Source organism: Bufo gargarizans, chromosome 7 (genome assembly GCF_014858855.1).
Source record: "Bufo gargarizans isolate SCDJY-AF-19 chromosome 7, ASM1485885v1, whole genome shotgun sequence".
NCBI lineage: Eukaryota > Metazoa > Chordata > Amphibia > Anura > Bufonidae > Bufo > Bufo gargarizans.
The window spans coordinates 93,016,285-93,034,016 of NC_058086.1; the positions used below are offsets into that span (position 1 = coordinate 93,016,285).

Genomic DNA, 17,732 nt, shown 5'->3' on the forward strand with positions numbered 1-17,732 from the left:
AGGCAGAAATCCATCACAAGGGCACCAAAGTAGTATGTGGCAGCGTTATTCAGATTAATAATGAGGCCGGTTTTGGTGCAACCAGTGAGCGGAACTTTACCTAAGAAACGTGACAGTTGGTATACATACTTGCAAAAATAGGTACAATCTTTAGGCTACTTTCACATGTGCGATACAGCCTTCCCCAGGCTGTTCCAACATGAAATGGTGTGAATTAGCCAGACAAAAACTGCTGCGTGTCTGGTTGTGGCCAAATCTCCGCTGGACCCCATTATAGTTAATGGGGCCAGCGGTCATTCCAGTAGCATCCGGCAATGCTGGATAAAGAGAACTTTAGATAGGGTTTAATGAGATGTATTTGGTCATGAGACCGTACTTTCTTCAAATTGTATCACTGCCTAAATGTACAGTTAAAAGGAAATCTTTATTAGGAAATTTATTAAAATCACTAAGCTCATATGCCCTTACTAGGACTAGGCAGAAAAGGACAAGCGTCAAAGTGGAGCGGTGTGAGGAAATACCCACAGTCCCTCTGGCGCTACAAATGGTCAGAGCAGTAGGTATGCTGATAGATTGTCGCAATACCTATGTACTTTTCGGTACTGCTGTATCTCTGCCCTTAACCACTTCCCAAAGGAGAATTAGTAGTCCTTTATAAACTCACTGGACCTTTGTACGTCCACAAGTGAATACTACTAATATCAGTGTCAGACGCTCCTTGTATAACCTGGGTAGAATCACCAGGTCCCACAACAAGATAGCCGTTTAGACACTACAATTCTATGGCAGGTTGAGGCTTTGAACAGATATTAGCCCCCTTGGCCTGACTAGAGATGTGCCAGGAGCGTCAGGGAGAGAAGTGAAACAGTGTCACAGCCAGGCATCTGTTTAAGACTGAGCGCTATTATGCCTGGCTAATGGACTATCACTCCCCGCACTACTTAGCAGCCGCAACAATCAGTGTTGGATTCAAATGCCCTACATGAACTCTACGCGTTTCTGTGCCCCTATCGGCGGGACACTTCATCAGGAGCACCAGACAAAACCCGAGTTTAGACTCAGAATAGGGGAGCATCTTAATGATGTGCGTAATAACAACGATACCCCGATTTCCAGACACATGAACGAGATGCATGCAGGGAACACCAAAGTTATGAGATTTCAAGGGATTAAACATATCAGGCAGATGCCACGAGGAGGGGATCTGGATAACAGACTCTTGCTAAAATGGATTTTCCGAATGGACACTGAGTCTCCAAGAGAACTAAATGAACACAGCAACTTTACCTGCTTTATAGAATAATTTAGCATTTACGGTGCTGGCGTGCATTGTATCTCCCCCTATGTTGGTTATGCTGCAATATTCATCTAGTGTGCTGTCCCCTATAAATATATGATGCACCATCAGCTATACTTCACTTTATTTTGCTCTATTTTATTTTATTTGAGTTTACTGGTCCGTGGCTACATGTTCTCTAACATCATTAGCCATAACACTGTGGGTGTTGTATCTTGCTAACACACTGCTGACATTGGTCCTGTCTGGACTGTTGTCAGGGCCTGTTTAGTATGTCTGCCCCTCTTGATATTCTTTGTCACTCTGAGGGGGTTTTAAAGTCGCCTATAGATCCCCGTGGAAGTGAATCTCTGCCACGCCCTCCTCCTCTGATTGGCTGCTCCGTACAGCAAACACCCTCCTCTTCACAAGCGCTCCCTTACAAAAAGAGCTGAAGTCGGCGGCGCGCTCACGGCCATCATAGTGCCGCTAACGCTGCGATATACAGGTGCAGCGTTCACCGCTAACTCCATGATAATTCTGTGATTGTCAGAAAATGACTCCGCTCGTTTTGCCTGGTGCTCCTGATGAAGTGTCCTGCCGATAGGGGCACAGAAACGCGTAGAGTGCATGTAGGGCATTTGAATCTGACACTGATTGTTGCGGATGCTAAGTAGTGCGGGGAGTGATAGTCCATTAGCCAGGCATAGTGCTCAGTCTTAAACAGATGCCTGGCTGTGACACTGTCTTACTTCTCTCCCTGACGCTCCTGGCACATCTCTAGGCCAAGGGGGCTAATATCTGTTCAAAGCCTCAACCTGACATAGAATTGGAGTGTCTAAATGGCTATCTTCTTGTGGGACCTGGTGATTCTACCCAGGTTATACAAGGAGCGTCTGACACTGATATTATTAGTAGTACTCACTTGTGGATGCACAAAGGTCCAGTGAGTTTATAAATTACTACTAATTCTCCTTTGGGAAGTGGTTTAGGGCAGAGATACAGCAGTACCGCAAGGTACATAGGTATTACGACAATCTATCAGCATACCTACTTCTCTGACCATTTGTAGTGCCAGTGGGACTGTGGGTATTTCCTCACACAGCTCTACTTTGGCGCTTGTCTTTTTCTGCCTAGTCCCAGTAATGGCATATGAGCTTAGTGATTTTAATACATTTCCTAATAAAGATTTCCTTTTAACCGTACATTTAGGCAGTGATACATAAAGAGAACTCTGCCAGAACAATTGTTTTCTTATTCTCTATTTCTATAGTACCCAGTTGCACGGTGTTGTCCTTTAACATATGGCCAATCTGTCTCTTTGGCATGTTAGGGCATCTGAAACTTCTAATAGCAACCAAAATGCAGTTAAGTCCACAGCTGATATACATGTGTCACCTTCGCTGGCTTTAATTTTAAGACATTCCTCCTTGTAATGGTCTCTAAATCTTCTCTAATTCAATACTTCTATCCCTCCAGGTCTAGCACTTGCTTCTGTCTCTTTCATCCAGTCATCTTGCTGTGTTTTACTCCTTACCCCAATTCAAAGCCTTCGGGAATTACAATGCATTACAGTGGCATAAAAACCCCTTTAGTAGTGAACCCCTGGGTTATTGCAGCTTCAAAAACATCAGAAAACCTAATCAAAACCTGAACATGTACAGGCAGCCTTACCAGGGCTAGGCAACCTTTGAATCTTGGAGTTTTTGGCATAACATGATATGAGAGTGTCCTAAGATGACGCTCACCACCCACTCAGGACTTTATCCATGAGTCCAAGACATAGCATCAATTTCTAATAGAGGCATCACAGCAGTAATAGACACAGCACTGTGTAATATGCTGGCAGCATCATAAATAATCAGCCTTGGGGGGTGTTTGGCTGAATTCGCTGGGTACTTAGCTGAGAAACATTAACAAACACAGGCAAATAATGTAGATATGGTTAATGTTTCTAGCATATTGGGACTTCACAACTCATATTTGTGAGGAATACCATAAGCTAGAATACGCCCTTCTATAATAGAGAAGGCCTCAGGGGTCTCTGGATAAAATCTTCATATGTCAGATGTTAACATGGAGAATCTGGATAAGTTTAGATAATTAATCAGGAAAGCCAAAGGTTAGAGAAATCCAATGATTACCTCAAATTTTGGTGAAAGACTTGACAGTCCTCTAGGAGACAAAACCAGTGATCATCACATGCCCCAGATATGTCAATGATTATTACACTCACAGCAAACTAATTGAACTGTGCTTTTTATGAAAATATATATAGACAATTTTATTTAATATGATAATATATGTATTATGCCCACAGCTGTACTACGTCCTTGCCCTATTTCTAAAGGTGGCCTTAGACCTTGAATAGTTGGTGCTCATTCGGCTCATTCTTCTGGACCCAAGCCATACACATTCATGCTTGACTCAGTTGAGCGTGCATATATTCTCAATAGGAAGAGGTGATTAAGCTGCTGTCAGACACCTCTGGCAGCTTCTCTGCTGTATACAAAGTATTGGGCATTGAAATTCAACATTCCAGATCCTTCTTTCGCCTGAAATCAGCTATTTGGGTAGAATGGGAGACCCCATAAATATAAGATAGTTGCCGATCCCAATCCACTAGACAATGTGCACTTAGAACTAATGATACATTATAATATATGTCCCCCATAAGAAAGCAACAGCAGCTTAGACTTTAGGGTGTGAAATAAGATAATGCCACAGGAATAAAATAATTCTAATGATTGTCCAGAGGGACCAAGCTCTGACAAAATAATAGGCTTTAAAGGGGTTGTCCAGCTTCTAAGTATTGTTGACCTATTCTCCAGATTAGTAGGGGTGCAACACCCACCACCCCCACCAAATCAGCAGTTTTTGCCCAGAAGCAGAAGGCTCTGCCCTCTGAGTTGTGGCCATGCTGGCATACTGCATTCAAGTGCTGAGCTGTAGTATACTGTCACGGCACCTACACAGAGGAAGGAGCTTTCTGCTTTTGGCTCCATCTACTGTTATGTTTCCTGTGCCAGTGGCTGATGAAAACTGCTATATGGTGGTGGTGGTGTCAAACCCCAATGATCTGATGATGACCTGTATGGTGAAAAATCCATCAATATCTAAAAGTTGGACAACCCCTTAAAAGATCTACCAGATGACAACCCCATTTGAGTCTATTTCTTATTGGTTAATTTAACAATAACCCTTTAGACCTTAAGAATAAATTATCCTATGTGCAATTATTACAGCAGTTATTACAATGAAATTTAAGGCAGACCTACACATATTATCTTCCATCAGAATAACTTCTGATCTGATGGACCTATGGAGACCTACTCCAAAACTGATAAAGTAGGTATTCCAGAAATGCAACAGCCTGTATTCACAATGTTTTCTGTTTCTTCATCTTAACATTTTCTTAAGGTGACCATATTGGATTTGAGTCACTAAAAATAATCTACTGCGTAATGATTATTAAGAGTATTCAGAACATTACAGAAAGTGAAGACATGATATCTGTCAAAAGTCAATAGGGCATATTGGATTAATTATGGCGTTTGCATGCCTTCAGTACCCATGAAAAACATCCTTTTATTGAAATTCCACATTTATTAACATTGTGTTAGGAAGAAAGTTATGAAATTTTCACTTACACCAATTTTTCATCATCCAATATTCACTAATTACCACCAGTTGAAAAGGTGAGATAGAAATGAAGTTCCTATGAATTTGTACCTTAAAGCGATGGTCCAGTTTTGAAATCTTACCACCTATATGGAAATTCTATTAAAAAAGGGGTTTTCTGTTCAAAATCCTTATCCCTTGGTTGGAGTGTGGGGCAGTTACAAAGAAGGTCTCTCTGGAGGACCTGTCCTGTCCTGCAATACAAAGACAATACATTGATTTTAAATCAGCACTGTGTAATGCTTGTGTGGTGGTGCTGCCACTAACTACTAACAAGTGGGGATTGTCCAAAGTGGAGAACCCCTTTAAGTTGAAGAAAGAATAAAGCTTCTAACATATGGTAATATCTAATTTCTGCACAGAAACTCAAATGTCCCATGCTATTTTAATATATTTAATATTCAGTTAGCAGTATTGGATGCACTAAGGTAAAAGGGTCTGTCACATCTAAACAAGTGAATAATAGGTCACATATACTGAATGCTGATGGATTCTTTCCAGTTAGTACCGTACTGTACATTGAGTCATAAAAGACAAACTAAAGGTCTTTTTGCATCGACTTTTGATTGGTAACTAGGAATTGTAGGACTGTTCATTTGGTTGATCATCAACCTGTCTAGACATCACCCCCTATGCAGTTTGCATCGGCCCGTGTAAAGGAGGTCCAAGTTATTTGTTGATCAGCACTCGTTATGGTCCTGCATTACTACTTTAATATGGCTGCACAAACAAGATACCACGTGGTTCCATTGGACCTTACCTACAAGGCACTGTAAATCTTCACAGAACCCTATGCCCATGTTGCAGCCATATTATGGCCCTGAACAACTGACCTAAAGCTATTGCTATACTACAACCTTTTACATGCTAGTCTCAGCCCATAATCATCATGGTAGCATCACAGGATTATGTGCTGCTATCACAAAGATGACTTGAGAAGACATGCCATCGTTGCTTTGGGTTATCACTTATGCTTGTATCTTAAGGAATCTGAGAACTGACAAATTCACTGTGATAATCTCCTTGCATTCAGTAGACTGTGAGATCACACCATGCTAACGCCAAATGCTGCAGTCCTTAATGAATCTTCACCTTAGTGCCATAAAAAGAATACAGGCAGATGTGATGCGTTTCGGCTAAATACCCTTAAGCATGTCACATTATATATACAGCATGGTACATACTGTATATATAGCAACTCTTGAGGAAGAGTTGATAAACTCTTCCTCAACAATAATTTGCACGTGCTGAATTACCTACCGTTCATAACCAGGTACATGTTTATCTCTATGGCTACAAAGCTCTGTATTCATTCTTATTCCCTTTGACACTATTTGTGATTGTATTAGGATAGCACGTTAAATTGATTTATTCTATACATATATAGCCATATGTGATTGAATCTTGAATGTGCCTTTTTTTTTTGCTAAATATATGTACCATGCTGTATAATGTGCCATGCTTATTTGAAAAGGCTGAAATGAGTCACATCTGCCTGAATTTTGTTTATGGCAATAAAGTGAAAATGTATTAGCATCATTAAGAGAGTGCTGTTCTACTTCTTCTACTTGGATGTATAGGTCTAAAACCCAGGATACGAACACCGCCACCTCCTTCCAGAGTAACGACTGATTATTTATATTAATATTAATGAGTAAAACATTTCAAATGCTTTACTTTCAAACAGCAAATATTTAGCAGTCAGTTTTGATCTCCTAAGTGAATCCAGACTGTCTCATGACACCTTCCTAATATTTCTGACAGCTTTAGTGCCTGAGGTCTTGGAAGAAAGCAATTGTTTTCATGCCCAGTTCAATCAGGGCATATAAAAGACTCAATAATCCTCCCAATATAATTACTAGATACATTGCATCAGCATGAACATGTTTGACAACCTCAAGGTCACATGTATTTGCAACCAGAAGTTTTCAGTGGAAAGTCTTGGAATTAACTGAAAAAGGGTATCAAATGACGTATAGCCTTACATAATAATTTGTGTTGTATTTATAATAAGTTTCATTTGAGAATTAATATAACTGCATGAGGAAGACCCAGATATGGCAGTATGGCAGCATTTCCTATATAGAGCCTTAATAAAGCTATAATGAAGGTCTCTCTGTAAGCCTCCATTTTCTTTTTTTTTTTTTTTTTTTTTTATAGGAAGCCCCAGCAAGCTGGAGCATGCAAAAATTGCCCAAAAACTCAGTTTTGCTCCTCTCCACAGAAATCTTTAGTAAAAGGCGAAAGATTTATGGGTTCAGAAGAGAAACCAGAGTATACATCGGGCAAGGGCTTCCTGGGTTCTTGGTGCCATCTCCTCGGACCTCAATTGGATCAAGGAGACCACCTGGAAGGAGTAGGCTGTCCATGTTCTAGACATGCAAATGAGGCCACTAAAAAGCCTGCAAGAGCTAGAGAAGAACATTCTGTTTTTCAACCTGAACAAGGAAGCCCCAGCAAGCTGGAGCATGCAAAAATTGCCAAAAAACTCAGTTTTGCTCCTCTCCACGGAAATCTTTAGTAAAAGGCGAAAGATTTCTACGTTCTGAAGAGAAACCAGAGTATACTTTTTCATGTGGAGGCAAACAGAAGTCTTTTTTTTCTGTCAAATCTTGTATTCTCTTCTAACAGCAAGGCCAAGAGGAGGGGAAGGCTGATGAGGAGACTGACTAAGGGGCCATTTAGGAGGAGAGACAGTTTCCAAGGGCTGGGTGAAGCTACAAACAAAACAGAGACAGGCATACCATACAGGGGAGTATGTTTAGGTAATGCAACAAAATACTTTAGCACGTGGAGGCTCATCTTGTACGGTAGTGCAAACGTAGGCACAAGAATAGTTTAAAGGGTGTATCCACAGGATAGACGATAACTATGCTAGCGCCACCCAACAATCATGAGGCCCCCATAACCATGGGGCCCCCCAAAAAGGATGGAGCAGGCTTTCATTTCTATGTGAGTTCCGAAGATAGCCGAGCGGTGTCCTCAGCTATCTCCGATAGTCGATCCTTTCATTTCAGGATGTTCTACGGGGTGCAGGGACCCTGTTCTCATGATCAGTGGGGGTCCCAACTGTAGGACCCCCAACAATCTAATAGTCATCCCCTATCCTGTGAATAGGGCAAAGGGGTATTCTGGTTACATTGTTATCCCCTATCCACAAAATAGGGGATAACTATTAGATCACGGGAACGAGGACCCCATACTCTGTGTAGCCCCCCTAAGTAAACAGAGCAGCCTCTCATTTGTATGGGAGTTTCCAAGATAGCCGAGCAGTGTCCTTAACTTTCTCTGATAGTTGCGTCGTTCATTTGAGGGTCTTCCACGGAGTACAGAGACCCCATTCTCATGATCGTGGGGGGGTCCCAACTGTAGAAACACCAACAATATAATAGTTATCCCCTATCCCATTAATAGGGGATAATTTAACTTAAAGGGGTTCTCCAGGAATTAAAAAAATAAAAATACTTAAATATTATTTTATAATAAATATATTCACAAATACCTTTCATTAATTAGAATGGCTTGTTTTGTCATTAGGACAAATAAAATGGCCGCCATCCTATTAGTACACACAAAACCTGTCCTAATCACACAGCCGGACAAGTTACTTCACAACACTGAGGTAAAGCGCTGCCTCATCCTCCATTCTGCTCTGCTTGTTGGGAATCATGATCCTGAATACAGGTGAATCTCTGTGGTAATGGAGATGATGAGACATGAGAGGAGAGTGAGGTGTGGCTAATGAGCAGCAGCACTTGTTTACAGTTTCCATTACCACAGCAACACATTACCACAGCCTGTCCTGTCAGTCCTCTCTGTACATCATGTCTCCTCATGAACTAAATTCCCCAGAGATTAAGCTAAAGTTCTTATCATCTGTATTCAGGATCATAATCCCTGACAAGTAGAGAGGAGGAAGATGAGGCAGCTCTTTACCTCAGTGTTGTAAAGTTACTTGTCCTCATGTGTGATCAGGACAAATTTTGTGTGAAACAAAATGGGACAGCGGCCATTTTGTTTCCCCTGATGATTGTTCTCCAGACAAAACGAGCCATTATAAATACTGAAAGGTATTTGAGAATATCTTTATAATAAAGTAATATTTAAGTATTTTCATTTTCTTATTTCCTGGAGACCCCCTTTAACTGGAATACCCCTTTAAGGCTGAAGAGCAAATCGATTTAGGGTCTGTTGGCTCCCGCTGCCTTAGACCTCCAGAGGAAAGTGACCACCTTTCTGGAAATTCACCAGTAGAATTAGACGGCATCTAGCCACAAGAATGGTCATGTGGAGACTATATAATTTAGGAGAATGGCTTTATTTGTCAAAGAAGTAAAAGTTCCTTGACCAACAAAGTCATTGTCCTGATTTCAGGAGTCTCCAGGTGACCATTCTTTACCTATAGAACCTGTCCAGTTCAACTGGTGATATCATTCAGGACTTATGGGTATACGTGTGGCCACTCCATTCATTTCTGTGGAAATTCTGGAAATAGCCGAATGCTGTACTTTGCTATCTTCAGAACTCCAAAAGGAGCAGCCATGTACATGTGCAACCAGCCGCTCCATTCATTTCAGGGACCCCCAATTCAGGACCCCATTTTCGTGATCAGTGGAGGTGCCAGCGCTAGGACACCCACCGATCTAATAGTTATCTCCTATCCTGTGGATAGGGGATAACTTCTAACAACCAGAATACCCCTTTAAAGTTCAATCTGGTTACATACAAACCTATATACTGGCAGATTGCCTAGCACAATGATGGGCAAACTGCGGCTCTCCAGCTGTTTTAAAACTACAAATCCCATCATCCCCTGCTGTAGGCTGATAGCTGTAGGCAGACTGTGCATACTAGGAGTTGTACTTTTACAACTGCTGGAGAGCCGCAGTTTGCCCATCCCTTGCCTAGCACAGTGATAGGTAAGTAGTCACTTTGTGTGTCTCCACTCCACTCTCTTTCCTCTTCTCTCTCCTCAAGTTTTTGGGAAAGTTAGGTGACAGTTAATAAGACCAACATACAGACGTGGACAAAATTGTTGGTACCCTTTGGTCAATGAAAGAAAAAGTCACAATGGTCACAGAAATAACTTTAATCTGACAAAAGTAATAATAAATTAAAATTCTATAAATGTTAACCAATGAAAGTCAGACATTGTTTTTCAACCATGCTTCAACAGAATTATGTAAAAAAATAAACTCATGAAACAGGCATGGACAAAAATGATGGTACCCCTAACTTAATATTTTGTTGCGCAACCTTTTGAGGCAATCACTGCAATCAAACGCTTCCTGTAACTGTCAATGAGACATCTGCACCTCTCAGCAGGTATTTTGGCCCACTCCTCATGAGCAAACTGCTCCAGTTGTGTCCGGTTTGAAGGGTGCCTTTTCCAGACTGCATGTTTCAGCTCCTTCCAAAGATGCTCAATAGGATTGAGGTCAGGGCTCATAGAAGGCCACTTTAGAATAGTCCAATTTTTTCCTCTTAGCCATTCTTGGGTGTTTTTAGCGGTGTGTTTTGGGTCATTGTCCTGTTGCAAGACCCATGACCTGCGACTGAGACCAAGCTTTCTGACACTGGCTAGTACATTTCTCTCTAGAATTCCTTGATAGTCTTGAGATTTCATTGTACCCTGCACAGATTCAAGACACCCTGTGCCAGACGCAGCAAAGCAGCCCCAGAACATAACAGAGCCTCCTCCATGTTTCACAGTAGGGACAGTGTTCTTTTCTTGATATGCTTCATTTTTTCGTCTGTGAACATACAGCTGATGTGCCTTGGCAAAAACTTCGATTTTTGTCTCATCTGTCCACAGGACATTCTCCCAGAAGCTTTGTGGCTTGTCAACATGTAGTTTGGCATATTCCAGTCTTGCTTTTTTATGATTCGTTTTCAACAATGGTGTCCTCCTTGGTCGTCTCCCATGTAGTCCACTTTGGCTCAAACAACGACGGATGGTGCGATCTGACACTGATGTTCCTTGAGCATGAAGTTCACCTTGAATCTCTTTAGAAGTCTTTCTAGGCTCTTTTGTTACCATTCGGATTATCCGTCTCTTAGATTTGTCATCAATTTTCCTCCTGCGGCCACGTCCAGGGAGGTTGGCTACAGTCCCATGGATCTTAAACTTATGAATAATATGTGCAACTGTACTCACAGGAACATCTAGTTGCTTGGAGATGGTCTTATAGCCTTTACCTTTAACATGCTTGTCTATAATTTTCTTTCTGATCTCTTGAGACAGCTCTTTCCTTTGCTTCCTCTGGTCCATGTCGAGTGTGGTACACACCATATCACCAAACAACACAGTGATTACCTGGAGCCATATATATAGGCCCAATGGCTGATTACAAGGTTGTAGACACCTGTGATGCTAATTAGTGGACACACCTTGAATTAACATGTCCCTTTGGTCACATTATGTTCTGTGTTTTCTAGGGGTACCATCATTTTTGTCCATGCCTGTTTCATGAGTTTATTTTTTTACATAATTCTGTTGAAGCATGGTTGAAAAACAATGTCTGACTTTCATTGGTTAACATTTATAGAATTTTAATTTATTATTACTTTTGTCAGATTAAAGTTATTTCTGTGACCATTGTGACTTTTTCTTTCATTGACCAAAGGGTACCAACAATTTTGTCCACGTCTGTAACAGTACCCATACAGGTACGGTCATTTAGCTTTCCCTAAATCGAGGAAAGTTGTGTGGCAGCTCCTGTGAAAGCTGTAACAGTGACCACAGCTAACGTTAATATCCAATTGGCATCCAATGATGTAAGAAAAAAGCATTATTTACACATTTTATGGTCTCCTTCACATCAGCATTTGTTATTTCTTCATTGCTTAAAGGAGGGATTTGCATATCTCACTCCCTCCTTGTGGTGTCTTGCTGCAAGTAAGTTGTTTTAGCCTGACGAAGGGGCTGGTGTGGCCCCGAAATGCATTGCTAGGACAACTTTCATATAGTACAGTATTTATCCGTTTACACCCATTTCCAGACCTTGGCTGCTGTGATGGTTTCCACCTTTTTGTGATGTGCGATCCGCTTCCACAAGTTTTCCGGAGAGAGTTCCTGGCTGCATCTTGGTGATCTTAATTACTCTGCAGGTTGTTGCACCCTGAGCGCATCAAAATGAGGTGACAATCTCTTCACCTGGCTACTCTCTTTTTACCCCATGATGCACTCTCCTCCTCCTTTCATGTGAAGTGTGTTTGGTTTTTCCGTTATTCTGCTCCGTTACAGTCTTACCATATAATAACCAACTAATAAGACATTTGCATATATAAATAATTTTAAGTTTTCAACTAGGTACATTCACATTGAGTTTCGTGCTATACTGTACATTATTTAAGCATTTATTAATATTATAAGAGATGCAATCCTCAGTTTGCCATCCGAGAAAAATGTACTTTTCAGTCCCTACACTGGGAACTAAAACTTGTCGAAAATTCAAATGTTCCTACGGCATTTATAAGCAGTCCTTGAATATTAATGAGCACTTAGAGCAATGAATAACCCAAGAGAGAAGAGGAATTCTATTCTTTATGTACTAAACTAAGCAGAATGGGAGCACTTGGTATGTACTGTAGATTGAGCCTGGAATTAGTCGGACCCTGAACAGCCTATTATTCATGAATACAGTGAAAAACATTGTTGTTGCTGCTCTTATGTAAAACGCTCCATTTACAGTTTGTGAAAGTATCTCCAGTTACTTCAGGCCAGAAGAAAAAAATACGTAGGAGTTGTTTCATGGAGGAAATGGTTCCATGTCAACAGCCTTACCAGCGTAGAATGCTGGCAAAATGATTGTACATGTCCAGCAAATAAAACACTGTTGAATGAGGGTATCATCTCATAGGTATGGCTGAGGCGCACTTTATTTTCCCATTAGCATAATAAAGAGTTTGGGAGTTTCTCATGAACATTATTCTAAGGGCATATTCACACAGTGTGGAATTGTGTGGAACAGTGCTATATTTATGACGATTACGTGGCAACACCACTGCAAAAACAGCATGCAAACATCTTTTTTTTCTTTTACTGCAATGTAATAATATATGATGGCTATAAATTACTTAAAACAATTATTATGGTTAATTATGATACCTATACCCTCATTCTTTACATCCTTTGTCTTTTTTCCACCTCTTCTTCTACCACTTTCCATACATTATTCCTAATTCCCATAGATTTTTTTTTTTTTTACAGTATCAAGAGAGTAATCTAAGATATTGCATCACTGCTACTGGCCTCAAGGACAGGGGGGACTAATCCACATACAGTAGAACCTAATCAAGCTATTTATTGCTTTACTGTAACATTACCATATGCATCATTTTTATCATGTGACATTATGTCCTTTGACACCATTGTCCTCATGATATCTGTGTTATATACTCATTGGCCTAACCTCTTTCTGTTTCTTTTTTTAAAACATTCTTTTCACACTTTCATTCTATAGAATTGATTCGCTCATCTCTAATCACTGTATGTGACAACACTGTGAATTAGCTTTTTACTGCAACATCACTTTGTGCATGATTTCTATGTAGGTTAATTGGTTTCTTGTTTATGGATGAGATAAGCCAATTAAATGTCTCCCCCCTCCCTAGTGAACCCCCCTGTGTACATTGTACATTACAGACATACGTAAATGTAGAATCTGTATTTAAGGGAATCTGAAAAATCACAGAAAAATATATGCCAAACATCCTGCACGATATTGTAGTAAATATGCGGTTGTACATGGCTACATTTATGGAATAACGGAAAATAATGTACTAAAACAATAGATGCAAGCATTATATATGGATTAAGCCCTCACTCTAATGATAAAATTTGAGACTTTGTGCCCACCTACCCATGCCACGGTGGTCTCAGTCAGGCAGGACTCTAAACCTACCCATGTTGGGCATCTATATTAAGGAGAGCAGATCTTGCACATATAGTGTTTTGCTCCTACAGTCGTGGCCAAAAGTTTTAACCCCTTAAGGACTCAGCCCTATTTCACCTTAAGGACTTGGCCATTTTTTGCAAATCTGACCAGTGTCACTTTAAGTGCTGATAACTTTAAAACACTTTGACTTATCCAGGCCCTTCTGAGATTGTTTTTTCGTCACATATTGTACTCCATGACACTGGTAAAATGAAGTAAAAAAAATAAAAAATTTTGCATAATAAAATGCCTAATTTACCAAAAATTTGGAAAAATTATCAAATTTCAAAGTTTCAGTTTCTCTACTTCTGTAATACATAGTAATACCCCCAAAAATTGTGATGACTTAACATTCCCCATATGTCTACTTCATGTTTGAATTATTTTGGGAATGATATATTTTTTTTTGGGGGGATGTTACAAGAAGTTTAGAAGCAAATCTTGAAATTTTTCCGAAATTTACCAAAAAATAATTTTTAGGGACCACTACAGGTCTGAAGTCACTTTGCGAGGCTTACATAATAGAAACCGCCCAAAAATGACCCCATTCTATAAACTACACCCCTCAAGGTATTCAAAACTGATTTTACAAACTTCGTTAACCCTTTAGGTGTTGCACAAGAGTTATTGGCAAATGGGGATGAAATTTAAGAGTTTCATTTTTTTGCCTAATTTTCCATTTCAACCCATTTTTCCACTAACAAAGCAAGGGTTAACAGCCAAACAAGACTGTATCTTTATTGCCCTGACTCTGCCGTTTACAGAAACACCCCATATGTGGCCGTAAACTACTGTACGGCCACACAGCGGGGTGTAGAGTGAAAGGTGCGGCGTTTGGTTTTTGGAAGCCAGATTTTGCTGGACTGTTTTTTTGACACCATGTCCCATTTGAAGCCCCCTGATGCACCCCTAGAGTAGAAACTCCATGAAAGTGACCCCATCTAAGAAACTGCACCCCTCAAGGTATTCAAAACTGATTTTACAAACTTTGTTAACCCTTTAGGTGTTGCACAAGATTTAATGGAAAATAGAGATATAATTTCAAAATTTCACTTTTTTGGCAGATTTTCAATTTTAATATTTTTTTTCCAGTTACAAAGCAAAGGTTAACAGCCAAACAAAACTCATTATTTATGGCTCTGATTCTGTAGTTTACAGAAACACCCCATATGTGGTCGTAAACCGCTGAACGGGCACACGGCAGGGCGCAGAAGGAAAGGAATGCCATACGGTTTTTGGAAGGCAGATTTTGCTGGACTGTTTTTTTTGACACCATGTCCCATTTGAAGCCCCCCTGTTGCACCCCTAGAGTAGAAACTCCAAAAAAGTGACCCCATTTTAGAAAGTACGGAATAACGTGGCAGCTTTGTTGGTACTAGTTTAGGGTACATATGATTTTTAGTTGCTCTATATTACACTTTTTGTGCGGCAAGGTAACAAGAAATAGCTTTTTTGGCACTTATTTTTTTTTGTTATTTACAACATTCATCTGACAGGTTAGATCATGTGGTAATTTTATAGAGCAGGTTGTCACGGACGCGGCGATACCTAATATGTATACAATTTTTTTTTATTTATGTAAGTTTTACACAATAACTTCATTTTTAAAACCCCAAACTTTTTTAGGGTCTCCCGCGATATCCGAGATTTCCGCGCGCGCTCACAGGAAAAGAAGGTAAGCGAGTGGATCTCCAGCCTGCCAGCGGCGATCGCTCGCTGGCAGGCTGGAGATGTGATTTTTTTTAACCTCTAACAGGTATATTAGACGCTGTTTTGATAACAGCGTCTAATATACCTGCTACCTGGTCCTCTGGTGGTCCCTTTTGTTAGGATCGACCACCAGAGGACACAGGCAGCTCAGTAAAGTCGCACCAAACACCACACTACACTACACCCCCCCCCCCCGTCACTTATTAACCCATTATGAACCCCTGATCACCCATGATCACCCCATATAAACTCCCTGATCACCCCCCTGTCATTGATCACCCCCCTGTCAGGCTCCGTTCAGACGTCCGTATGATTTTTACGGATCCACGGATAAATGGATCAGATCCGCAAAACACATACGGACGTCTGAATGGAGCCTTACAGGGGGGTGATCAATGACAGGCGGGTGATCACCCATATAGATTCCCTGATCACCCCCTGTCATTGATCACCCCCCTGTCATTGATCACCCCCCTGTAAGGCTCCATTCAGACGTCCGTATGATTTTTACGGATACATGGATCGGATCCGCAAAACACATGCGGACGTCTGAATGGAGCCTTACAGGGGGGTGATCACCCATATACACTCCCTGATCACCCCCTGTCATTGATCACCCCCCTGTCATTGATCACCCCCCTGCAAGGCTCCATTCAGATGTCCGCATGTGTTTGCGGATCCGATCCATGTATCCATGGATCCGTAAAAATCATTCGGACATCTGAATGGAGCCTTACAGGGGGGTGATCACCCATATACACTCCCTGATCACCCCCTGTCATTGATCACCCCCCTGTAAGGCTCCATTCAGACGTCCGCATGTGTTTTGCAGATCCGATCCATGTATCCATGGATCCGTGAAAATCATACGGACGTCTGAATGGAGCCTTACAGGGGGGTGATCAATGACAGGGGGGTGATCACCCATATACACTCCCTGATCACCCCCTGTCATTGATCACCCCCCTGTAAGGCTCCATTCAGACGTCCGCATGTGTTTTGCGGATCCATGGATCCGTAAAAATCATACAGAAGTCTGAATGGAGCCTTACAGGGGGGTGATCACCCATATACACTCCCTGATCACCCCCTGTCATTGATCACCCCCCTGTAAGGCTCCATTCAGACGTCCGCATGTGTTTTGCGGATCCGATCCATGTATCCATGGATCCGATCCATGTATCCATGGATCCGTAAAAATCATACGGACGTCTGAATGGAGCCTTACCAGGGGGGTGATCAATGACAGGGGGGTGATCAGGGAGTGTATATGGGTGATCACCCCCCTTTCATTGATCACCCCCCTGTCATTGATCACCCCCCTGTAAGGCTCCATTCAGACGTCCGCATGTGTTTTGCGGATCCGATCCATGGATCCGTAAAAATCATTTGGACGTCTGAATGGAGCCTTACAGGGGGGTGATCACCCATATACACTCCCTGATCACCCCCTGTCATTGATCACCCCCCTGTAAGGCTCCATTCAGACGTCCGCATGTGTTTTGCAGATCCGATCCATGTATCCATGGATCCGTGAAAATCATACGGACGTCTGAATGGAGCCTTACAGGGGGGTGATCAATGACAGGGGGGTGATCACCCATATACACTCCCTGATCACCCCCTGTCATTGATCACCCCCCTGTAAGGCTCCATTCAGACGTCCGCATGTGTTTTGCGGATCCGATCCATGTATCCATGGATCCGTAAAAATCATACGGACGTCTGAATGGAGCCTTACCAGGGGGGTAATCAATGACAGGGGGGTGATCAGGGAGTGTATATGGGTGATCACCCCCCTTTCATTTATCACCCCCCTGTCATTGATCACCCCCCCTGTAAGGCTCCATTCAGACATTTTTTTGGCCCAAGTTAGCGGAAATATATATTTTTTTTGGTTTGTTTTTTCTTACTAAGTCTCATATTCCACTAACTTGTGTCAAAAAATAAAATCTCACATGAACTCACCATACCCCTCACGGAATCCAATTGCGTAACATTTTTAGACATTTATATTCCAGACTTCTTCTCACGCTTTAGGGCCCCTAAAAAGCCAGGGCAGTATAAATACCCCACATGTGACCCCATTTCGGAAAGAAGACACCCCAAGGTATTCCGTGAGGGGC

At 41.5% G+C, this 17,732-nt stretch overlaps 2 non-coding genes across 2 annotated transcripts; both read right to left on the minus strand.

Annotated features, from left to right (window-relative positions):
• Positions 1–7,119: 7,119 nt before the first annotated feature.
• On the minus strand, positions 7,120–7,235 carry LOC122944340. Its single transcript, XR_006391000.1, has one exon. It is a non-coding gene; the product is annotated as a U5 spliceosomal RNA (small nuclear RNA).
• Positions 7,236–7,406: 171 nt separating this feature from the next.
• LOC122944337 lies at positions 7,407–7,522 on the minus strand. The gene has a single exon (XR_006390998.1). It is a non-coding gene; the product is annotated as a U5 spliceosomal RNA (small nuclear RNA).
• Positions 7,523–17,732: the final 10,210 nt, after the last annotated feature.